The following is a 26,284-nucleotide window of genomic DNA, read 5'->3' as shown; positions in this document are numbered from 1 at the left end:
AATCTTCAATCATTTGTTTATTTATTTAATTATTTTTTAAAATACCAACAAGGAAAGGAGCAGGAAGGAGTTATCCAAGATGATCGTGGCCTAGGAGAGGAAGCAGATGGAGGGAGAGCTTTGAACAAACTCATTTGAGAATGCTGGTGGGAACTTCTTCACATCATGTTTACTCCGTTGCTGAAATTTGCAGGCAGCCGATGCTACAAGGACAAGTAGCCTGCAGGGCTGGGAAGCAGATTACACCAATTGTTGGAGGAGAACAACAGCATCTCTTACTATCACTCAACATAGCAATATAGAGCTTCCAGGAACAGAGGCACTCTACCTCTGAAGCCCACAGCTAGAGGAGAAGCAGCAGGAGTGGGCTACTGCTTGTGAGTTTGGACTAGATGGGCTTTTCCTCTGATCCAGCAAAGCCACTTCCGCCTACAAAGGAGGTGGAGTTGCGGGCGACTGAGGGAATGCCCGGCCGCGTCAGCCCCTGGACAGCCAATCGGCTGGCTCAGGGGGGCGTGACCAGCCCTATTTATCGCTGGCGCGGCCGGGGATCTCCCTCTTTTGCCGGACTTGGTTTTTCGCCTACGGGGGGGGGGGGGTTGCGAGTTTATGTGCATCAGCAGGACTCCCCCTACTGGTGGTTAACCCTTCCCGGACTTCAAGCGGACGGGCTGAAGCCGGATAGTCGGTTAGGACCGATGCCTAAGCCAATACCACTCATCACCTGTAACCAATAAAGTTGTGGCCATATTTAGCCCATTAACCTGAAATAATTGTGTCATGTGTCTTTATTTCCACTTTGGGGGGGGGGGACTCACCACGCAATAGGGCTCTTTTTGTTTTTTTATGCACCCACAGACCCCAAACGGCTCTCCACAGGAACACAGTGGTGCATCTCATGTATGGGGGGGGATTCCAACACTCCCCCCACCCCCACCCCCAGCAAAGGAAAGATAAGGGAAGCATCAATGCCACCTTGAACTGCTTGGATGAAAAGTGGGCTATGAATGTAATAAAAAGCATCCCAAAATAATGATCATGGAAGGTACCCTGGGGATCATCTATTCCAACCCCCTGCAATGCAGGAATATGCAGCTGTACTTTATGGGAATCGAACCTGCAACCTTGGTGCTATCTGCAGCTCCCTCTAACCAGCTGAGCTGCAATGAGATTTGAGGGAGAATGGGAAGGTGGGGAAAGGGAGGGGGTGGGAAGAGAAGTTAAGCTGTTCAGGAAGGGGTTGAATTCCATGGGGATGCTGGCCGTGTGGGGGACCCCAAGCCCTCGCCCCAGAAGATTAAAAAAAAGAAGCAGAAGAAATCCTACTTACAGATTCACGATGCTGGCCATCTCTTCAGGTGAAATCCCCTCCTGTTTAAACTCAACTGCTTTAAAATGCTCACACAATACTAATTCTGAACCTTGCCTCTAACCCTATTGCCACTCCTCTCTGTCTAAAATATACAGGAAAATATGTGCACAAAATATACAAATGAAAATGAAACGATAAAGTGAAAGCAAAGCAAAGCAAAGTCTACACCTATCTCCCCTGTTGGTCCCTCGCTTGCTTGCTTGCTTCTCCGTCCCAGTTCTGTCTCAGCCAACTCCTCCCAACTATCCCACGACGGGGATGTGTAGCTTCTGTCTTTTCTACAAGCAGCACGAGATGTCACAAAGATGGGCAGGACACTGTTTCCTTGACAACCCATCCAGCTTGACCCTGAACTAATCTCCCCCCTCTTTCGTTGCCATGTTTTCTCCCTAACCTTGGGACACCTGCTGTTTGCAGCTTTACAAATCACTTTTTATCACAAACAGGTTCATACATTTTCTGGCAACGTTTCTCAAGAGAGGCCACCCAAGCATTTGTTGAATTACAGTAGAGAACTCACGCCTCCCGAGTTGAGGGAGGCCTTGCTTTGCATGCAGGAGATCCCAGGTTCAGTCCAGGATCTCCACCAGACAGGGCTGGGACTGTCCCCTGTTTGAAAACCCTGCAGCGCTGCTGCCAGTCAGTGTAGGCAGTGCTAGGCTAGATTGACTCTGTCAAGTGCAACTTCCTATGAATGCTCCTCTTATACGATTTCTCGAAACACAAGCAAGCTACCTTATCAACGAGTTGTGAGAGTTCATTCATGACTTTTAACAAACAGCAGAAACCATTTTATTATTTCTATGTGAGTACAGAAATCCTGAATATGAAAGGAAGGAAACTTCCTGCCTCTGCAATAAAGGCAGTTGCACTGCTAGGTGAGCTGTCCCGATGCCAACTGAAACAGACCCTCCAAAGATTCAAAGGTGAAAAGGGAATTTTGAGCATCTGAGCACAACTGGGCCGTCTTCTGCGTTAACGTGAAGTGCAGGAAGTGATTGCCTTGAGCAGGGGTAGGCAACCGAAGGCCCGGGGGCCGGATGCGGCCCAATCGTCTTCTCAATCCGGCCCACGGACAGTCCGGGAATCAATGTGTTTTTCCATGAGTAGAATGTGTCCTTTCATTTAAAATGCACCTCTGGGTTCTTTCTGGGGCATAGGAATTCGTTCATTTCCCCCCCCCCAAAGAAATATATAGTCCGGCCCCCCACATGCTGTGAGGGACGGTGGACCAGCCCACGGCTGAAAAGGTTGCTGACCCCTGGCCTTGAGCCTCCTCAGGACTGGCGCAGGGGCCGTGCATTTCAGGGTGCCAGCCAAGGCCCGTGCCCCAGTACTGATTGCAGATTCTACTGAGTCCATAAGTATATTGTTGTGAAGTGACCTGGCATTTTTAATGAAGTGCAATATAGGCTTGTCTTACATCTTTAACAACAACAACAACACAGTAAATTGCACAGAAGAATTCCATGTTGCCTGTGGGAGCGGCTGGGTAGACCTCTTTGCAGCTGCATGATCCATGCATTTGATCTATAAGCAACTGGTCAATCTTCATAATTGGCTCTGGCTTTGTGTAGGAGATTGAACACATTCTTCTATTTCTCAGCACTGTATTCCACCCCCACCCCCCTCCTCCTATACTCGGACGGTGCCGACTACTCATCTCTACAGAGTGAAATGTTTATGAGTCCTGCAGATCTAGTCTCAGACGTCAAACCTCTACCCCAAAGACGGGGGAGCCTGTGACCTTCTAGAGAATACATTTCTTTTGACTGCTATATGCTGAAGTGAACAAATATTTTGTCTGAAACCCTTGAGAGCTTCTGTGGGCCGCCCTAGAGAACACTGGGCTAGAGGGATCATGGGGATGACTTGTTCCACAACAGCAGATGGCATGCAGAAATTCAAACTGTAGGAAAAGGAGGTAAACTGTCTAGCTAGCTAGCTAGCTAGCTAGCTAGCTATGTCTTGCTGAAAGTGCATGCACTCCTCTTAGCCAAAGCCCCAAGAATTGCAAGCGTGGAGCCACACAAACACGCCTGATCTCGACACTGTCTTGGGGGAAACTCCCGATGCTGGAAAATTCATGTGCTCAATTTCTGCACATTGAGACAGGAGCCAAAGAAAGCACACGCAGAGTAGGGGGGGCGCATAAAAAAGGTTTCTTTGGGAGGGGGTGTGTTGAGGTTTGCTCCGATGTGAAAGCTAAAGAGCAGGCTTTCACAGAGAAAGGAGCAGAGTAAGGCGGAAACTACCGGGACCCGTGCTTTCCAGGCACGCTGACGGGAGGGATGAGTCCAGCATTGCATTGTTGGGTTGTATTTTCAGTGACAACTATTTATGACAGAGGTTTACAGAAAATTGATCTAAAACCTCTGCTTGTAAGAGGCTATGGGCATTTGAAGAAGCCCATCATAATCTTTACATGAAATGTATCTTTAGAACACCGGTGGCGTCATGTCCCCATTTGTTGCCTTAGTTTCTCCATCAATGCACCACCCACAATTTGCCATCATATTGGCATCAGGTGTTTTCCAGGCCAGTGAATGTCAGCAACCCCTTCTTCTAAAGCTGCTTCCCCAGTTTCATCCAAAATAGAAAGAAATGCCATTTGGTAGCCCATTGAGAAGCTTCGGGAAGTAATGAAATACATTTCTGAAAGTTATTTATGGATGCACAAGGTCACCACATCTTTGCTTAAGGTGAATGGAAAGGAACATTTCCCCAGGCGGCACACCACTGTCCCCGAATCTCGTCCGCTGCTTGGTCATTTCAACAGATTGTGTGTCTTAGTAAGATTTTGTACATTTCAGAAAGCTTTCCCTTGCCTACAAATGAAGTGCATGATTTTTCAAAAACTTATTAATGCCCCGTGCTTTTACTTCTGGTGTGGTAAAAAATTGCAGAATCTGGCTATCATTTAAAGCAGTGTAAGATGCTGGCTTACGTTTTCCCTCACATTTGGTGACTAGGTAGGGATATGCAGTTTTGTGTTTTGTTTTTTGAAGAGTTCCTAAGGAGTCCTGCTGCTTCCGAGTTTTATTTTGGGGGTTGTTGTTGCTTTTGTTTACAAAAAGGTAATCCAGTTGTAACCTTTTTCTAGGTACAATTCTGTACATTCTGGTACTACCTGTTCACTCATGGTCCCTCCAAATCCCTTTGTTTCTTTTAGCAATGTGTCCTTGTGTATCTGCATAAGCTTTTCAAAGCCTGCTACCTTTGCTTACAGAATTTCTCCTTAGGGGCGCTTTGAACATGTCCCGTAATACATGTGGATAAAAGGAATCGCCTTTGTTAATTTCAAAAGCCATTTTATTTCTTCCATGATTTTCCTCTGTTGTTAATTTATTTTGTAAAAGCAAGTGGGGTTTAGTCACCAGAGAGGTGGATTCTGTGGTTTTGCTCAATAGGTCATGGTCATTTCAAGAGCCATAGGGCCTGAGATGGTTCCAGCTCTAATTTACGTGTAAGATTAGGAGTCCAAGAATGTGGAATCAGTACTGCAGAAGGTCAGTTCTGACATACTTCCCCCCTAAATAGTGGGTGAAGTCCTTTTGGAAAGGACTCAAAGGTTTCAAAGTGTCAAGTTTTGCTGTACTGAAGGACTGTCCATATCTAATCTATTAGAACATTGAACCCTCCTCCCCACTCCAGGAATTTTGCTATCCAAAGTGGGTTTGAATTTGGATAATAAAAGTTTCCAGTCGAGTAGATTTATATATTTTAGTGAAGGTAAGCAACTTAAAATGACCACAGACCCAGTAAAACTCATGACAAAGAGAAGAGAAACAACATTTAAAAGCAGATACAAATAATGAGGCATTATTCTTTTCTCAAGAAGCCAGCAAAATTTCATCTTTCCTGTTTTATTTTAAGCATGCTTTTTATTCAAGTTTTTAACAAACAACAAGGTGGTAAGCTGCTCAATATAGGCAGAGCATCATTTCTCAAGGGCCATTCCAAATGTGTACAATTGATGGCTCCAAAATCAGCTGCACCCTGTGAGTCCAGAGGGCAACTGGTGCCATTGTCCCTGTTAGCATTTTGTAAGAAAGGGCACCAAGATTTCATCAAGCTGTCTGCCTTGATGAGACTTGCAGTGAGGATCCCTTTGATAAGCCATCGACAATGCATAAAGGAGGGCAGGTGGCTTGGTGAGCAGGGAACTTCTTTCAAAGATTTGGACCAGCGATGTGCCTTTGCTTCGGGCAAATGGTGATGGTGGATGGATCATAGCTACCTAACTCAGAACTGTCTGTACTGATTGGCAGTGGCTCTACAAGGTTCCAGGCAGGTGATGTTTTCAGTTTCACCTGGAGATGCTGGAGACTGTTCTGGGACCTGCATCACCAGCGAGCTCTGGTCCTCCCTTAAGGAGTTAGGCGGCTCAGTGGTCTGACTCTGTGGAAGGCACCATGCTATTCCCCTTTAAATTAGCCATTTCGACAGAAAACATGAGAACTGGAATTTTGGGCTTGAATTGATTTTTGGATCACCTGCATGCCAAGCACATACTTCTCCCACTGGGCCAGCACCCTTCCTCAGTGACTGAGCTCTCATTGCACACAGCCATCCAGCAAGCAAAAAAAATGGTCTTGTTAGAAGGGCAGAGTGGGGAGCAAGAGATTCAGGGGCCGGTTTTAGACCCACAGTGCTCGGGTTTATTCTGTTACCTGCTTGACATTGTGCCTCCTTCCCCCCTACCTTTTATTCCTATGAAAGTTTCACAATGTCGCTGCTTGGGATTCTGGATAATCTATGGTGTTTTTCTTTTCAGTTTTTTAAATTAATTTTCCAAAAAAAATTTAAGACAAACAAACAAACAAACATCCTAATTGTAATTAAACCAATCAATATTGATAACATTGTTAAGTGACTTCCTCAAATCCCCCTGGTTGAATTTCATTGTATTTCATTTTAACAGTTTTCCAAAATCAATCTTCTTAAAAAAAACACACACACAAAAAAACAAAAAACAAAAAACAAAACTTGATCACATCTTTCATTCTTTCTAATCTAGCTTGAAACATCTTAATTCCTATCCTTACATATTTAAATCCTAAACCTATCTCATATTTGCAAGCTTTTCCAGTTAGGTTGTCTTGACATATTCAGCTAAATAATCTTTGCATTTTGTCCATTCTTCCTGGTACTCCTCCTCCTTCTGGTCGCGGACTCTTCCCGTCAGGTGGGCTAGCCCCGGGATTCTGGAGAATCTATGTGACTAGATGCTTGTAATGTATGCCAGGCAATCTGGCACAATTGGGTAGGGTTGCCATCCGCCGGGATTTGGCCGTTGGAAACAAGTGTCCATTTGGGAAACGCTTGAATGTCCAGGAAAATCCAAAGGTATAGCAATTCTACACGTGGGGAGTAGGGACGCAAGCGCAAATCAGAATAAAGCAAAGGCTGGGAAAGTTCAAACAGAACCCCCCACACACACTATTCCTCAAGATTTGTGTTTAAGACACAGAATCATAGAATTGTGGAGTTGGAAGGGACACCGAGGACCATCTAGTTCCGTTATTCCCAATCAGGGGTCCGTGGCCCCATCCCTTGCCTCCCTCCAACTAATTTTCTCTCATTTTGGCATAGCAATAGCATACATTTTATGGGCGGTCTTGTTGTTTTTAGTATACCTAAAATCCTTTGCTTATTACCCCACATTTTGAACCCGCAGCCCTGAGATTAAGAGTGTCACGCTCTACCAACTGAGCCACCCCACTGTAATTATCCCACACCTCCCCTCTTGACGAAGCTGCCTGCAAAGCTGATCTGCCAAGGAAATGTCCTTCTGCAGGCATGGTTTCAATCCAAACAACAAATACTAGTGGTCAACTCCAAAAGTGCGGTCAAGAAACCCTGCTTGCCAAAGAACAATTGAACGCACCCTTGAAGCTCCTTTGCAGCCATGTCTTTACCTTGACACCACGTATGATGCTAGATGTGGGGCCTGCGGGCCTGTCAAGGTTCCCCACCTCTGCTCTATCTAGCCAGGATGATGTTTTCAAATGGGGGTTAAAGCTGTGAAGCTGTTTGGATGCATGACTAGACTTGACTTTGGGCATTTCATTGTGCTGTGTCCCAGAGCCTTAAGGATGGGGTGGCCTAGGAACCTAAGCCACCAGGTATATAAAAGTGAGGTCCACTCCAGCCAAGAGCGAAAGAAAACCACCAAGCAGCCCTGCTCCCCAACAATGTCCCCCAAAGAGGATACAGATCGTCTCGGGAATGCTGGTGTCCAGGCACTCAATTTTCTCCTGCAGCTCGTCCTGCGTGCCCGGGGCCTGGAAGAGGTCCTCCTGAAGCAGAGTATCACCCATGCGTTCGGAAGGGATGAGGTACATCCTGGATAGCATGAAGAACAATCCAGCCCTGGGGTGCATAATGTGAGGTCGAGGAATGCCACAATGGAGAGAAGCCCATCACCAAGAGAGCTGGCACAAGGGCTGAGAATTGTATCCCGCCTGCTTTCCACAGTAGCATTCCTACTACCCTTCTCCTGATTTGGGGCAATGGGAGAGTGAAATCATTCCCCGCTTCTTCTAGTGGCCAGTCTCAGAGAGCCGCTTTGCTAGGGATAGACAGAGAATGGTTGGGAACACTTGGGTTCTTCTGAGCTGCTCTAAGGAATAGTATATGCTGGATGTCCCACCCGCTCCCGCTCCACCAAGGTGCCACTATACTCACAGCAGGAGTTTGTAAGAGCGAGTCGGTAGCTAAGATATAAATCAATTGGGGCGTTTGGAACCTGCACACCCCAAAACTGGTACTGGATTCCAGCCCACACCCATCCTTTCAATGGTACCGTCCCCCTCAGCTCACCTGGTGGCAGGCATTCTTGAAGAGGTGGTCCACCAAAAGCCAGATCTCCTTGGCCGCTCAGTGGAGTCATCACCATCCTGGGGTACGATATCCAGAAACTGCTTCTCCTGGAGGTCCAATGACAAGGGGGACTGGCATGAGAGCCTGACAGAATGTGTGCCTGTATGCATTCTTTCCTTGCTCCAGCTGGGTGGACAAGTCTTGCCCTCTGAGGTCACAACTAGGGCTGGGCGATAGCAGGCTTTCAACACGGTGATATATCACTAGCTAAACATTGCAATACACCAATATATCACGATGTCTGAAATAAGATGGAGCTTTGTAGAGGCATTGGCTGGCTTCACGGTTTCCCCCGCATTGTGATTTTTGCTGCCCCCTGCAGGAGGGCAGGGGAAAGCTGAACCAGCAGAGTCCACAGGGGCTGCAGGAATCTAGAGAAGCATTGTCTGGCTTCACAGTTTCCCCCCACATGGTGTTTTTTGCATAGTACACACACACATCATGATTCGCAATATATTGCCAGGTCAGAAATTATGAAACCAGTCTCACTATCTAGACTTCAAGCTGATTTGAAAATATATCTATATTGACATATCGCCCGGCCCTAGCCACAGCAAGCATCTCGAGTGGGGAAACAAAAAACAAATTGCTTGCACCCCAAATCCAAGCTCCCCCTCCCCCTTTTAATATGCAGCTAGTAATCCTCCCACTCCAGATGTGCAGTTCACCCAAAAGCTTACTAAATATGCAGCTGTGGACATGAGGTTTGGCTAGAGAGCCAGTGTGGTGTAGTGGTTAAGAGCAATAGACTTGTAATCTGGGGAACCGGGTTCATGTCTCCGCTCCTCCACATGCAGCTGCTGGGTGACCTTGGGCCAGTCACACTTCTCTGAAGTCTCTCAGCCCCACTCGCTTCACAGAGTGTTTGTTGGGGAGGAAGGTAAAGAAGAATGTTAGCTGCTTTGAGACTCCTTCGGGTAGAAGATATCTCTCCCTATAAGAATAATCTGGATTTACCGGTGGGAATTCTATGTCCTTTAGTGGCTTAAATTAATTCAAAATTGAACATATATTTGGAAAATATATGAGAATATTAAGGAGAGGCTGATATCAGAATTGGCTAAATGGATGTAATTACCAATAGAAGAGGTAGCAAAGACAGTACAGAATGCATTTAGAATGAAAGTAAGAACAACCAAGAACAACCAAGGCAAGGAAATTTACATGAGACTGTTTAATCACCTTTAAAGATAGGGAGATGAGAAATTTGATATTGCAGAAAAACAGAGAGAAAAGACTATACATAGAAGGAAATTACATAATCATTTTCAAAGATATACCGATAAGATTGTTAAAACGAAGAGAGCCATATAAGCCATTGGTGCAGATTTTGAAGAAAAATAACATTGATTTCAAATAGGAATTTCCAGAAGGAATTTCTTTTTTTTACAAAAGTAAAAAGCACAGATTGCTGAACCCAGAGGAAACAGGAAAATTCCTGAGAAGGTATAAGGACCTAAATGTAGGAGATGGAGAAGAAGGAGAAGATGAAGGAGCTGGAGCTAAGGATGAATCAGAAATAGATGAAGAAGAAGAAGATCAGGAGAAGAAGGCAGAAGAGGAAAAAGGAGAAGAAACAATTAGATCATAAAAACTAAAATAACATAAAATAACATAAAATTATTTAATTGGAAATCATCATGTCATTAAAATTATGGAATTGGAATATTAATGGGATGAACAAGAAAAAAAACCGGAATAGAATTGAACAATTTTTAAAGAAGAAAAATTTGGACATTATATGTTTACAAGAAACACACGTTGCAAGAAAACATAGAAAAATCTTGATTAATAAAAGATTGGGAAATGAATTTGTATCTTCAGATAAAGAGAAAAAAAGAGGGGTGGTTTTATACATCAACAGTAAAATTGAATCACAACAAATATTTAAAGACGAAGAAGGAAGAATCATAGCAGTCCGGATCAGATGGCAAGGTGAAAGTCTGATAATTGTCGGGATCTATGCACCTAATGGAAATAAGACAAACTTCTATAAAACTCTAGAAGAAAAATTATTCGAATATATGGATCAGAAAATTATAATAATGGGGGATATGAATGGAGTGGTCTCATTGGTGATGGACAGGCTAAGAGATGGACTAAGTAAAGAGGGGAAATTACCTAAGACTTTCTTCTCAATGGTTAAGAACTGTAATTTGATAGATATTTGGTGATTGAGACATCCACTGGAGAAACAATTCACTTTCTTCTCGGAACCAAATCAGTCAATGTCGAGAATAGATCAAATATGGGTCTCAAATGAACTGACTCCAAGAATATCACAAATTGAGATCCAACCAAAAGTAATTTCAGACCACAACCCAATAAAAATGGAAATAAAAGGATTTGAAGAAAGAACCTTTAGATGGAGAATTAATGATTACCTATTGGATGATCAAAAAGTTATAGAAAAAGCACAAAAGAAATTAACTGAGTATTTTGTTGATAACAGTAACAAAGGTACAAAAATGAGTATTGTTTGGGACGCAAGCAAAGTAGTGATGAGAGGCTTCTTTATCCAACAGAACTCATTGAAGAACAAAACAGAGAAAAAAGTAAAAAAGAAATTTTAAAGCAGATAATGGACAATGAACAAAAACTGATTAAAAAACCAAATAACCAAAAAATAAGACAAGAAATTAAGACTTTGCAAACCCAATTTGCAATGATAATAAATAAAGAAGTCGAAATAAATATCAAAGTGTTAAGACAGAAAAATTTCGAATTTGCGAACAAATCAGGAAAATGGCTTGCGTGGCAAATTAAAAAAAGAAAGGAACAGAATACAGTTAATAAGATCAATGTCAATGGTGAAGAAATCGATAATCCAAAAGGTATTAGAAAAGGATTTCTAGACTTTTATAGGCAACTATACAAGAACAAAGAGAGGAACAATATGAGGAAAATAGAACGATTTTTGAAAGAAAAAAAGGTGCAAAAGATCCCGACGGAAAGAAAAGGACAACTGAACGCCCCAATAAGCAGTGATGAAATAAATGAGGCAATAAAAGAATTGAAGAGGGGGAAAGCCCCAGGACCAGATGGATTCACATCAAGATATGACAAAGAATTGAGAGATGTGTTGATGATACCGTTGAAAGAAGTCATGAATAATATCTTAAAAGAAAGAGACATCCCGGAAACCTGGAAAGAAGCATTTATTACATTTATCCCCAAACAAGATTCGGACTTAACACAAGTTAAGAATTACAGGCCTATCTCACTATTGAACACAGATTATAAGATATATGCAGGGATTCTAGCGAATAGAATGAAAAAGATTCTACAAGAAATTATACACGAAGATCAAGCAGGTTTTCTTCCTGGCAGACAGTAGAGAAATAACATAAGAAATATAATAAATATTTTGGAATATCTGACTGCCAGGAATGAAAAACAAGCTATCCTAATGTTTGTGGATGCAGAGAAGGCCTTTGATAACATTAACCAGACAAATCGCTCCACCAACTAAGAACGGCCATGCGTAGTTCCGACCATAAACGATGCCGACTAGCGATCCGGCGGCGTTATTCCCATGACCCGCCGGGCAGCTTCCGGGAAACCAAAGTCTTTGGGTTCCGGGGGGAGTATGGTTGCAAAGCTGAAACTTAAAGGATTTGATAACATTGTTTGGGATTTTATGCTCAAGAACTTAGAATGTATGGATGTGGGGGACGAATTCTTTAATGGGATAAAAGCTATATATACAGAGCAAAAAGCAAAATTGATTGTCAACAATGTTGTCACGGAAGATATACAAATAACAAAAGGAACTAGACAGGGATGTCCACTTTCACCATTGTTATTTATAACGGTCCTGGAGGTCCTGCTGAGGGCGATTAGACAAAATGATTTAATAAAAGGGGTGACAGTTGGCCAGAATGAATATAAAGTGAAAGCCTTTGCAGATGATCTGGTAATAACAATTGAAGAACCAACAGAAGGTGTAATAGAAATATTGAAGGAGATGGAACAATTTGGAATTGTAGCAGGGTGTCAGAGAACTGACATCGGAGCGCAGAGCGGAGGTAGGGCGCTCCGATGATGCAGGAGAAGGGACCAGCAGGGAGAGGGAGAATACTTCCATTGGGGAAGGAAATAAGCGTGACACCAGGAAAGAAGGGGAGGAGGAAAGGTCTTCGGAGAGAGGGCTCCAAGACCCTTCCACAGGGTCTAGCGGGGAGAGCCCAGGACCTCCGCTGGCCACGCCCACTCTGCGCAGGAGACTTCCGCGCAGAGAGGCGAGGAGGAGACTTGGCGTCAAACAGCTTTTATGTTGGAAGAAGTTTAGGGAACGCCCACTGACGGATTCTGCCAGTGACTGAGACAGTCGCCTTGTAAGGGCTGTCAAATCAGGGAAAGGTTTAGCTACCCCAACAGCTGGGAGCAGTTTGGAATTTACCCACAAGCAACCCCAATTCCCATTACAGCAATCCGTCAGTCCTCTAAGTTGCTTGTGGGCAGAGCAGCAAGGAGCAGCATCATGAGTCAAACCGGAGGAGCAGGCGCTGGAGAGGGGGCCAGGGGAGAACCAACTCTGGAGGAGAGAAACAGAGATTTGGAGCAGCAACTGGCCCTACTAGCGGCGCGGCTGGATGAAAGGCGGACTCAGGATGCCCAGGGGAAGCCCACCCCCATCGCAAGGAAGGTACCGGGACTAGTGCAGAAGTTTGGGGGGAATCCCAGAGATTATAATGCATTTAAGACAGAAATGCAGTATGCACTGGACCTGCAGTATGGTGACTTTGTGGACGATGGAGAGAGAGTGGCTTATGTGGTAGGGCATCTGCAAGGGGCTGCCAGAGATTGGATCAGACCCTTAATGGCGTCGGAGAATGCTGCCCTGAAGGATTTGAGAAACTTTTTTAGCGCAATGGACCATATGTTCTCGAGTGATGTGGAGCAGAGCGTGACGCGCCAGGAACTGATGGGGTGCAAACAAGGGAGCCAATCAGTGAGAGAGTACTGGTCGCGTTTTGCGATGCTGATCCACCAACTTGGTTGGGAACTAGGATCCCCGCCAGTGCAAATGTTATTTGAGGAAGGCTTATCCCCTTAGGTAAAAGATGAACTTTCCCGCTCACCCCGCCCGGAATCGATGGACCAGCTGACCAAAATGGCGCTGGCTGTGGGAGTACGGCAAGAGGCGCGAGCTCTAGAAAGGCGGGAAGGGAGAGCAGAGCGTTGGTATGACAACCGCATTCCGGACGTGCCGGAGCAACCTGCGCCGCCCGCGGAACCAATGGAGATTGGAGGAGTGAGCGCGCGCGGGGTTTCAAACTCCAGCGAAGTTCGCAAGAAGGAGGGAAAGATGAAAAGGAAGTGTTTTCTTTGCCAGCAGCCGGGACATTTTGCCAGAGTCTGCCCTCAGAAAAAGGCGTGGCAAGGAATGGTGGGGGCAGTGGGAGGTGAGGAGGAAAGTGATAAAAAGGAGGGAAACGGGAATGCTTGGCTGCAGAAAAGTGGGCACAGCAGCCAGGCGAGCAACCAGTAAAGGTGCCCAAACCAGACCCTCCCCGGGCAGCCATAGCCCTAGAGGTGGAACTAGAACTCCCCAACGGACACCCAATTAAGGTGAAGGCGCTGCTGGATTCAGGCAGCTCTTGCAACTTCTTTAGCAGGGATTTTGCGCTAGAACACCAGCTCCCCGTGGTGCCTCTAGCACACCCCTTGCAAGTAACGACCATTGATGGGAGAGAACTTCTGGGAGGGGAAGTGACACACCAAACCCTTCCCATGAGAATGAGGGTTTCCAGACACACTGAGACAATTGCTTTTCACGTAGCCACACTAGCAGGACCACCAATCATACTGGGAATGAGTTGGCTGGCACTGCACGATCCAGTGGTAGGATGGCACCAGCGGACAGTCACCTTTGGGTCAGCCCACTGCGTAGAGCATTGCCACGGGGAGGAACCCCAGAGGATGGCAGTTGCCAGGGTGGCAGGGCTGGCGGTAGGAGAAAAGGGGAGAGTACCACCTCAGTACGCCGACCTGGGAGAAGTCTTCAGTGAGAAGGAGGCGGATAGGCTACCCCCCCACAGACCCTTTGACTGTCAGATCAACCTTCTCCCAGGGGCTCAGCTGCCGGTGGGTAAGCTGTACGCCATGTCGGACAGGGAGATGCAGGAGTTGCGGAGGTTTATTGACAAGAACCTGAAGAGGGGTTTCATACGAGAATCGAGGGCGGTGGGGGGTAGTCCAGCGTTCTTTGTGGACAAGAGAGACTCCAAAGAGCCCAGATTGGTCGTAGATTACAGGAGGTTAAACCTTGTGCCGGAACCAGTGACCTTCCCAATGCCCAGGATTGACAACATTTTGGCCAGAGTAAGGAAAGGGAAGGTCTTTACCAAGTTGGACCTTCGGGGGGCTTACAATTTGATAAGGATGAGGGAGGGGGATGAATGGAAAACCACCATGTTCACCCCTCTGGGGGCCTTTGAGTACCTCGTTATGCCTTTTGGATTACAATCAGGCTCAAGCACCTTTCAAGCTTTCATGCACCACGTGCTGGGGTCCCTACTGTACAAGAATTGCGTGGCTTTCTTGGACGACGTGTTAATCTACTCGGAGAACGAAGAGCAGCATGTAAAGGACGTCAGGGAAGTGCTGAAAAGGCTGCAGGAGCACCAGCTGTGGGTCAAACTGGAGAAATGCCAGTTCCACGCCAGAGAGGTGGAGTTCCTGGGTTACAGGTTGTCGGACAAAGGCTTAGCCATGGACCCAGGCAAGGTGCAGGCAGTGCTAGAATGGAAGACTCCCAAGAATCGGAAGGACGTGAAGAGGTTCCTGGGGTTTGGAAACTTCTACAGGAAGTTCATCAAGAACTTCGCCCACTTAACGGCACCCATAACCGATTGCCTCAGCAGCAAGAAGAAGTTTGAATGGACGGAAGAGGCTCAGCAGTCCTTTGAGAAGCTAAAGAGGGCGTTCACTTCAGAAGAGCAACTCTTACACGTAGATCTGCAGAAACCGATGAGGCTGGAGACAGACGCATCAGACAGAGCGGTGGGAGCCGTATTGCTCCAGCCGGGAAATCAGGGAGAGTGGAAGCCGTGCGCCTTTTTCTCAAGGAAGCTGAACAAGTCAGAACAAAACTACACGGTGTATGACCGGGAACTGCTGGCAATCCATGAGGCTTTTCGCCGCTGGAGACATTTTCTAATAGGTGCACAGCACAAGATCCAGGTGTGCACGGACCATAAGAACCTGGAATATTGGAGGACGGCGCGAGTTCTGAACCAAAGGCAGGTGCGATGGGCACAGGAGTTTTCCAAGTTTTTGTTTGAGATTAGGTATGTGCCGGGGAAGGAAAACGTCAGAGCAGACGCTCTTTCTCGCAAACCTGAGTACTTGGAAGGAGAGGAAGTGCCGGAAGTACGCCATGTCATACCCGCGGATCGATGGGTGTGTGGTGCAGCGTTGGTAGGGAGACAAGAGCTAGCCGGGTTGACGAGGGATGACCAGTACGCCCAAGCTAAAATCAGGGAGATCCGAGATGCTGGAGAAAATCAGGGGGGTTTTGAGGTTAAGGAGGGGGCTTTGTACTATAAAGGAGCGTTGTACATACCCGAAGGGGACTTGAGGAGAAGGGTACTCAAACAACTTCATGACAACCCCACGGCGGGACATTTCGGTCAACACAAAACCATGTTGCTTGTCACTAGGCAGTTCTGGTGGCCAAGGGTGAGGGAAGATGTGAGGGAATACGTACGGGGGTGCGAGCGCTGCCAGCGGGCTAAAGGGGAGAGGGCAGCACCCGCTGGGTTACTGGAACCCTTACCCACACCAGAAAGACCATGGGAGGTGGTATCAATTGATTTTATGACAGATTTACCCAAGTCCAGGGGAAAAACAGCAGTCATGGTGGTAGCTGACTTGATGACCAAAATGTGCCATTTTATTGCTTGCTCGCATGCAGTGACGGCAGAGGAAACAGCTAGGCTGTTTGTAGGTCATGTCTTCAGGTTGCATGGCGCCCCCTTGAGGGTTTTGTCCGACAGAGGCCGGCAATTTACTTCCAGATTCTGGAGAAAGCTCATGAGCCTGCTGGATGTAGAAGTAAGCTTCTCGACGGCCAGACACCCAGAGACCAACGGACAAGCAGAAAGAGCTAATAGCATACTTCAACAGTACCTACGCTGCTATGTCAACGAAAGGGAGAACGATTGGGTGGACAAACTAGCGCTGGCTGAATTTGCGTACAATAACGCGGAACATGTGTCCACGGGAATGAGCCCGTTCATGGCCAATTATGGGTGTCACCCCAGGGCCTTCCCAGGGGAAGGGGAGGGGAGGTGGAGTGTACCGGCAGCGGAGCAGTTTGTGGAAGAAATGGAGGCCTTACACCAACAGCTTAAGATGAACTTGGAACGGGCCAAGGAAGTGTACAAGAGGCAGGCAGACAAGCACCACAGGGGAGGGGAAACCATACGGGTTGGAGACCGGGTGTGGTTGTCAACACAAGGGTTACCGTTCAAGGGAGGTTGCAAGAAGTTGCGGCCAAGGCGGCTGGGACCTTTCGAGGTGACACAGCAGGTTAATCCCGTGGCCTTTAGGCTCAAGTTGCCGACCAGTATGAAACTATACCCGGTGTTCCATAGGTCGTTACTCTCCCCATATAGGGAGGGACTGGAATTTCCAAGGCGAGAGAGAGAGGTCCCCACACACCCACACGTAGAGGAAAGGGAACTTAGTAGTCAAGCTGCGGAAATACTCGATTCAAGATGGCAAAGGGGACAGGTGGAGTATTTGGTGGCTTGGGAGGGGGAGCCCGAGTCTGAAAACACGTGGGTTCCTGCGGAAACCGTCAGGGATGAGTATCTCCGGGGGGAGTTTCACAGCAGGTTCCCAAGGAAGCCCAAACCAACAGCGAGGTTCTGGGAGGAGCAATTTGGCACCACAGATGAGGAAGAAGATTTCATGGGGTTTCCTGCTTCCGAAGAGGAGGGAGGAGAGGTATCCGAGGGAGAGGAATCGGACTGGGAAGATTACCCGGTGCGAAGAGATAGTAGCCGGTGGAGAGCAATGTTTGAATCTTCTGGGGATGGGGATAGCTCCTTCAGGGGATTCCCTGCATCACCGCCAAGGAAAAGGGAAGGAGGTGAGGGGGGTCCTGGGAGGGAGGTGGATGTCAGGGAACTGACATCGGAGCTCAGAGCGGAGGTAGGGCTCTCCGATGATGCAGGAGAAGGGACCAGCAGGGAGAGGGAGAATACTTCCATTGGGGAAGGAAATAAGCGTGACACCAGGAAAGAAGGGGAGGAGGGAAGGTCTTCGGAGAGAGGGCTCCAAGACCCTTCCACAGGGTCTAGCGGGGAGAGCCCAGGACCTCCGCTGGCCACGCCCACTCTGCGCAGGAGACTTCCGCGCAGAGAGGCGAGGAGGAGACTTGGCGTCAAACAGCTTTTATGTTGGAAGAAGTTTAGGGAACGCCCACTGACGGATTCTGCCAGTGACTGAGACAGTCGCCTTGTAAGGGCTGTCAAATCAGGGAAAGGTTTAGCTACCCCAACAGCTGGGAGCAGTTTGGAATTTACCCACAAGCAACCCCAATTCCCATTACACAGGGTTTAGATTAAATAAAAAGAAAACCAAAATAATAGCAAAAAATATGGACCAAAGTATGATAGAAATAATGCAACAAAAAACAGAGATAGATGTGGTGAAAAAGGTAAAATATTTGGGAATCTGGCTAACTCCCAAAAATATTGATTTATTTCAAAACAACTATATTCCGGTGTGGAACAAAATAAGGAAAGACCTGGAAGTATGGGGCAGACTGAAACTATCCTTTTGGGGTAGAATTTCTTCTATAAAGATGAGCGTCCTTCCTAAGATGCTATTCTTGTTTCAGACTATCCCTATAATAAAGGGGGTATCAATCTTTACAGAGTGGCAAAGAGTGATATCAAGGTATATCTGGCAGGGCAAGAAGCCGAGAATTAAATTTAAGTTATTAACAGATGTGAAGGAAAGAGGAGGCTTCGCCCTGCCAGATTTGAAACTGTACTATGAAGCAGCCTGTCTCTGTTGGTTGAAGGAATGGATAAAATTAGAAAGTAAGGAATTATTAGACTTTGAAGGTTTCGATAATAGATTTGGATGGCACGCATACTTATGGTGTGAGAAGAAGAAAATACATAAAGGGTTTGGGAGCCACATATTCTGAGGTCCACTAATAGAAGTATGGGATAGGTATAAAAACCTATTAGAACCAAGAGTTCCGCATTGGTTATCTCCGTTAGAGATTATGTCGGTGAAGAAGGTAAACATGAGAAGTAATTGGATTACATATGGAGACTTAATAATTAAAGAAGGAGGTAAATGGAAGATAAAACCATATGAACAAGTTAAGGAACATGTTTATGACTGGTTGCATTATTTTCAGGTTAATGAAATGTTTAAAAAAGATATTAAAGAAAGTGGTTACACGGAAAAAGATTCAAAGTTTCAAACAGATATAATAAATAATGATTGTAAAATTTTGTCAAAAATGTATAAGATATTGTTAGATTGTGTCAGGGAACTGTCATCTGAGACGAAGGAGGTGAAAGGGCTCATGGAGGGTGAGAGAGACCACTCAGCGGAGGAGGGGACCAGCAGGGGGAGAAGTGGAGTTCCAAGGGAAAGTGAGTCGGAGGGAGGGCTCAGAGACACTTCAAGCGAGAACAGTGGGGAGGTTTCAGGACCTCCCGTAGGGACACCCACTCCTCGGCGGAAACTGTCACGCCGAGAGTCCAGAAGACGCGTTTCCGTTAAGGAGCTTTTATGCTGGAAGAAGTTCCGTAAACGCCCACTGTCCGATTCAACGAGCGATTGATGGAGCCATGCTTAAGGAGCTCCATCACAGACAGAGGTTTGGGGACTTAGCCAAACTCTGAGGGATCAGGATTTTACGCACAAGCAGCTCACCATCCCATCACAGCAATCGGACAGTCTCTGAAAGCAGCTTGTGCAGAGAGGCATCATGAGCAACCCAGCCGGAGCCGGAGGAGCAGCTGGAGAAAGTCCAAGTCTGGAAGAAAGGTACAGAGTGTTGGAACTCCAGCTAGCAATGCAAACGGCGAGGCTAGAAGAAAGGAGGGCGCAGGATGCAGAAAAGGCAAAAGGCGCTACACTAGCAAGAAAGATGCCAGGAATGGTGCAGAAGTTTGGGGGGGACCCCAGGAACTACCAAGCCTTTAGGACAGAGATGCAGTATGCTCTCGAACTGCAGTTTAACAACTTTCCTGATGAGGCATCGCGAGTGGCGTTTGTGATTGGCCATCTCGAAGGGGGGGGCGAGAGACTGGGTGAGGCCCCTGATGGCAGGGAATAGTGACATGCTGAAGGACGCGAGGAAGTTTTTTCGCGCCATGGATTTGATGTTTTCCAGCGAGATTGAACAGGGACTGGTGCGCAGGCAATTGATGGCTTGCAAACAGGGGAGCCGATCGGTTCGTGAGTACTGGACTGAGTTTACAATGTTGATACATAAATTGGGGTGGGACTTATCGGCGGAACCCATTCAAATGCTCTTTGAAGAGGGGCTTTCTTCGGCGGTGAAAGACGAACTTTCCCGGGCGCCCAGGGCGGAGTCTATGGACCAGCTGACCAAATCAGCGCTGACCATTGGAGCGCGCCAGGAGGCAAGAGCCTTGGAGAAGCGGGAGGGGAAAGGAGAGCGTTGGAGGGATTTCCGCATTCCAGAGATTCCAGAACCAAGTTTCCCGCCCGGAGAGCCGATGGAAGTTGGAACAGCGCGCGCGCGCGCAGTTTCAAATCCCAGTGAAGGGAGGAAGAAGGAGGGAAAGAGCGCCAAGAAATGTTATCTCTGCCAGCAGCCAGGTCACTTTGCCAGAGTCTGCCCGCAAAGAAAGGAATGGCAAGGGATGGCGGGAGCTGTTGGGGGGAAGGAGGAGGAAGTCCAGGAGCCAGTAAAAGCCAACGCCTGTCTGCCACTGTCAGGGCACTGCAGACAGGCCAAGGAGCAATAAAAGTGCCCACTCCGGAACCTCCAAGACCAGCCCTAGTAATAGAGGTGTTGCTAGAGCTGGCAAACGGATACCCACTAAAGACCAAAGCGCTGTTGGACTCAGGCAGCTCCTGTAATTTTATGAGCAAGGAGTTTGCAGCTGAACACCAGATACAGACACTCCCTTTAAGCAACCCCCTGCAGGTCACCACGATCGATGGGAGGGAGCTGTTGGGGGGAGAAGTTAGCCTACAGACCGTCCCAATGGTTATGAGGGTGGCAAGGCACACCGAAAGGATAGCGTTCAATGTAGCCACCCTGGGAGGGGTGCCAGTCATTTTGGGAATGAGCTGGCTAGCGTTGCATGACCCGCTAGTGGGCTGGCATCAGAGAGTGGTCTCCTTTGGGTCAGCACATTGCCTGGAACACTGCAAAGAGGGAAAGGTGCCAGAAGGGGCAAAAGCCTCCCTAGCAGGGACGGAAGTGGCGGACAAAGGGAAGGTGCCCAAACAATACGCTGACCTGAGCAAGGTCTTCAGCGAAAGGGAAGCAGATAAACTACCACCGCATAGAGACTTTGACTGCCAAATTAACCTGGTCCCTGGGGCCCAGCTCCCCGTGGGCAAGCTGTACGCCATGTCAGACAGGGAAATGCAGGAGTTGAGGGAGTTTATTGACAAAAACCTGAAGAGAGGTTTCATCAGAGAGTCCAGAGCGGTGGGGGGCAGCCCAGTGTTTTTTGTGGACAAAAAAAAACACGGATAAACCGAGATTGGTCGTGGACTACCGGCGGCTGAATGCCGTGTCAGAACCAGTGACTTTCCCCATGCCCAGGATTGATGACATTTTGACCAGGGTGAGGAAGGGAAAGATATTCACGAAACTGGACCTGAGAGGAGCGTACAACCTGATACGAATAAAGAAGGGGGATGAATGGAAGACAACGATGTTCACCCCCCTAGGGGCTTTCGAATATCTTGTTATGCCCTTTGGATTACAAGCAGGCTCCGCCTGTTTTCAATCGCTCATGAACCATGTACTGGGACCTTTGCTCTACAAGAATTGCGTGGCATTCCTCGATGACGTGCTGATATATTCAGAGAATGAGGAGCAGCATGTAAAGGATGTCAGGGAAGTGCTGAGCCAGCTGCAAGCAAACCAGTTGTGGGTGAAATTGGAGAAGTGTCAGTTCCACACCAAGGAGGTGGAATTCCTGGGGTACCGCCTATCAGACAAGGGATTAGCCATGGATCCAGGCAAGGTCCAGGCGGTGCTGGAATGGAAGACACCGAAAACGAAAAAAGATGTGCAAAGGTTCTTAGGGTTTGGGAACTTTTACCGTAAATTCATCAAGAACTTTGCCCACTTAACGGCTCCCATCACGGACTGTCTAAGCAGCAAGAAGAAATTCGTTTGGACGGCGGAGGCGGAGCACGCTTTTGAGGAATTGAAAAAGGCATTCGCTTCGGAAGAACAGCTCCTGCATGTGGATTTACAAAAACCCATGAGAGTGGAAACTGATGCCTCAGACCGGGCGGTGGGGGCGGTGCTGCTTCAGCCAGGGAGCAATGAGTCGGAATGGAGACCGTGTGCCTTCTTTTCGCGTAAGCTGAACAAATCCGAGAGGAACTACACGGTATATGACCGAGAACTACTCGCCATTCACGAAGCGTTCCGGAGATGGAGACACTTACTAATTGGCGCACAGCATAAGGTGCAAGTGTGTACGGACCACAAGAATTTGGAGTATTGGAGAACGGCACGAGTGCTCAACCAACGACAAGTGAGATGGGCCCAGGAGTTCTCCAAATTCCATTTTGAAATCTGCTATGTGCCAGGTCCAGAAAACATCAGAGCGGACGCTCTCTCTCACAAACCTGAATATTTGGAGGGGGAGGGAGCGCCAGAAGAGAGACATATTATCCCAGAGGACCACTGGGTGTGTGGTGCGGCCTGGGTGGGGCAAAGAGAACTGGTAGAGGGAACGGTAAATGATGAGTACGCCCAGGATAAGCTCAGAGGTTTAAGGAGAGAGGGAGAAGACCCCGGAGGTTTTGAAGAAAGAAACGGGGCATTGTATTACAAAGGGGCGCTATATATACCCGAAGGGGAATTGAGGGGGAGAGTACTCAAACAGCTGCACGACAATCCCACAGCGGGGCATTTTGGGCAACACAAGACCATGTGGTTGGTGACCAGGGAGTTTTGGTGGCCCAAGGTGAGGGAGGATGTACGGGAGTATGTGAGAAGGTGTGACCAATGCCAGAGAGCCAAAGGAGAAAGGCGGGCACCAGCGGGGTTATTAGAACCGTTACCCACACCAGAACGACCGTGGGAGGCGGTGTCGATAGATTTTATGACTGATCTGCCAAAATCCCAGGGGAAAACCGCCATACTAGTCGTAGTAGACCAGTTAACTAAGATGGGTCACTTTGTAGCTTGCTCACATGCAGTCACGGCGGAAGAGACAGCGAAATTGTTTGTAGAACATATTTTTAGGCTGCATGGCGCCCCCTTGAGGCTGGTTTCCGACAGAGGGAAACAGTTCACGTCCAGATTCTGGAGGAAGCTTATGAGCTTGTTGCACGTAGAGGTCAACTTTTCGACTGCCAGGCACCCTGAGACCAATGGGCAGGCGGAGAGGGCAAACGGTATCCTTCAACAATACCTGAGGTGTTATGTCAATGACAGAGAAAACGATTGGGTCGAAAAGTTGGCACTAGCGGAATTTGCTTACAATAATGCAGAGAATGTGTCCACCGGGATGAGCCCCTTTTTGGCTAATTATGGGTGCCACCCCAGGGCGTTTCCAGGGGAAGGAGGAGAGAGATGGAGTGTTCCGGCCGCTGAACTTTTTGTAGAAGAAATGGAAGCGATCCATCGTCAACTCCAACACAACTTAGAAAGGGCCAAAGAAGAATATAAGAGGCAGGCAGACAAGAGCAGAAGGGAAGGTGAAACAATTAGGGTGGGGAGTCGGGTCTGGCTATCAACCCAAGGGTTGCCGTTCAAGGGTAGTTGCAAGAAATTGAGACCCAAAAGATTGGGACCATTTGAGGTCATCCAACAGGTCAACCCAGTGGCTTTCAGACTCCGGTTACCGAACCACATGAAACTGCACCCAGTATTCCACAGGTCATTACTGTCACCATACAGGGGGGAAGGTGAAGGGGTATCCACACGGGGACCAGCCATAGAAGAAAGGGAAAGCCGCAACTATGTGGCGGAAATCATCGACTCCAGGTGGAAGGGTAATCAGGTGGAGTATTTGGTCGCGTGGGAAGGGGAACCGGAGTCGGAAAACACCTGGGTGAAGGCAGAGGAGGTCCATGACGAGGTCTTGATCGAAACGTTCCACCAAAGGTTCCCCAGGAAACCTCAGCCAGTAGCGAGGTTCCGGAGGGAGTACTTTGGCACCACCGATGATGATGAGGAACTGGAGGGATTCAGGGAATCGGAGTTGGAAGGAGGTACAGACTCCGAGGAGGAGGAGTACTTGGAAACCGGAAACAGCAAAAGGTGGAGGGAAGTGTTCGAAACTTCGGAAGATGAGGGAGGTTCCTTCAGGGGTTTTGCTCCCTCGCCTCCCGCAGAGGAGGGGAGGGAAGGGGGTGAAGGGGGCCCTGGAGGGGAGGTGGATGTCAGGGAACTGTCATCTGAGACGAAGGAGGTGAAAGGGCTCATGGAGGGTGAGAGAGACCACTCAGCGGAGGAGGGGACCAGCAGGGGGAGAAGTGGAGTTCCAAGGGAAAGTGAGTCGGAGGGAGGGCTCAGAGACACTTCAAGCGAGAACAGTGGGGAGGTTTCAGGACCTCCCGTAGGGACACCCACTCCTCGGCGGAAACTGTCACGCCGAGAGTCCAGAAGACGCGTTTCCGTTAAGGAGCTTTTATGCTGGAAGAAGTTCCGTAAACGCCCACTGTCCGATTCAACGAGCGATTGATGGAGCCATGCTTAAGGAGCTCCATCACAGACAGAGGTTTGGGGACTTAGCCAAACTCTGAGGGATCAGGATTTTACGCACAAGCAGCTCACCATCCCATCACAGATTGGTATACAAAAGATGAAGAAGTTAAAACGGTAATGATACAATGGGCCAGAGATTTTGGATATAATATACAATTTGATGATTGGGAAAAATTTTGGAAGGAAAACTTAAGATTTACTGCCTATACCGCGTTAAAAGAAAACGTCATGAAAATGTTTTACAGATGGTATATCACACCGGTAAAATTAGCAAAAATGTATAAAACCTGTAATAAATGTTGGAAATGTAAAGAAAAAGAAGGAACGTTTTATCATATGTGGTGGGAGTGTAAGAAAGTGAAGGGCTTCTGGGAGATGATATATAATGAGATGAAAAAAATGTTGAAGTATACATTTGTTAAAAAACCAGAAGCCCTACTTTTAGGCATTACAGGAAAGGAAATAAGAAGGAAGGACTACAAACTTTTTCAATACGCAGTTACAGCAGCAAGAATTCTACTGGCCCAGAAGTGGAAACAAGAGGAAATACTGATGAAAGAGGAATGGAGGATGAAACTAACAGACTATGCAGAACTGGACAAGTTAACAGGGAAAGTTAGATATCTTTGAGACCAAAAGTTCATCGAGGACTGGGGGAAATTTGTGGAATATCTGAAAAACACATGTGAAGTACAAACAACGCTAGTGGGGTTTAAAGAAGCACTGTAAAAACTGAGGTATATTGTTAAATGAAAAATGGATGATTGGAGGGGGGACTAATGGCAATAGAGAACAGAAGAAATGCGTAAGCAAGAGTTAAATATGGATGATTGTCAGAGAAGTTGAAGGAAGTCCAAAAGTATGGAATTTGTGAAAATTTGGATTAAAATTGTATATTTATGTTAAAAAATCAATAAAAAGTATTATAAAAAAAGAGACTCCTTCGGGTAGTGATAAAGCGGGATATCAAATCCAAACTTCTCTTCTTCTAACATTTTATTTAAATTGTTGGAACCTGCCCTGGGACCTTAGGGTGAAGGGCAGGAAATAAGTAACAAAAACAGCAACAGAACATGGATGGGCCTTCATAGGTTGATGGGCTGCAGCCCCAGCCAGCATGATGAGATGATGGGGTCACATGTTCACCACCCCTTGTCTAGAGCACGTTGCAGAGGCAGTGGTAGAAACTGAGCAACAGCTGGAGCCCCAGCCCACGACTTTGTCTGGGCAATGCAGCACACAGCAGCTGGTGAACCATGCCTCCTGCCTCCTTCCCATCTTCCTCTCCTGAAATGTTCAGGGTGGTTAGTTCTATCTCAAGCTACCACATTCAAGAGAAAGAGAAAGAGAGGAGGGGGGAGCAAGAGAGCTTTAGGAGCACAGCAATGGCAAGCAGCCCATCACTAAAAGGAGTTGGCAAGGATGGAGAATTTGATCCCCTCATCCCCAGGGCAGCTGTTGATTAGGACCCAGTTCATCCCCCCCCCCCCGCCAATACTCCCCGCCCCTGTCTTGAGAGAGAGAGAGAGAGAGAGAGAGAGAGAGAGAGAGTGAGTATTGGTGTGGGGAATGACAAATGCTGTATCAGAGTCTTAGTGCAAGAGTAGCTGCTGCATGCTAAAGAACACAGGAGCCTAGCTGGGTTACATCAGCATTTTGTTCCCACAATGGCCAACCACATGCCCTTGGGAGTCCATAGGGACACGGGGACAATAGCACTCTGTCCTTCATGTTCCCCAGAAACTGGTAATCAAAAGCATGTGGTTTGTGATAATAGTGGCAAGAAATAGCACTGACCGGTAGCCACTGATAAACATATCCTCCATGATTCTAAATGTCTACAGCTGTCCAAATTGACAGTCACCACTGTCTCCTTGTGGCTAGGATAATACACCCAAGTAGATATGATTTCGAGAGGAGTGACATTTCCCTGAGCCACCCCAATGCAGCCACTACCGCTTCCCAAATGCCAGTGCTCAGGTGGTAAGAGTAAGCCAGAGTGGCATAGTCTGTGCAGCAGTTGCTGAGCACAGAGACAAGGAGAAAACTGGCTCTTGGGGCCAGAGGGGGCTGGCGCCTGCATCATGAGACTGGGCTTTCTGCCT

The 26,284-nt window shown here is 47.4% G+C and overlaps 1 pseudogene across 1 annotated transcript in view; it reads right to left on the bottom strand.

Annotated features, from left to right (window-relative positions):
* The window catches only part of LOC310753764 (inositol polyphosphate 5-phosphatase OCRL-like), a 268,626-nt pseudogene that overhangs the window by 220,588 nt on the left and 21,754 nt on the right, over nt 1-26,284 (bottom strand). The window contains exons 8-9 of the transcript in view: nt 8,198-8,298; nt 7,590-7,674 (exon numbers count right to left, since the gene is read on the bottom strand). The product of the transcript in view is annotated as an inositol polyphosphate 5-phosphatase OCRL-like (transcript). The remainder of the gene's footprint in view (nt 1-7,589; nt 7,675-8,197; nt 8,299-26,284) is intronic.

This window comes from Podarcis filfolensis (genome assembly GCF_964270895.1).
Source record: "Podarcis filfolensis genome assembly, chromosome: W".
Classification (NCBI taxonomy): domain Eukaryota; kingdom Metazoa; phylum Chordata; class Lepidosauria; order Squamata; family Lacertidae; genus Podarcis; species Podarcis filfolensis.
Note: the sequence above shows the minus strand (reverse complement) of the source record. Positions and strands in the feature narration are given on the sequence as shown.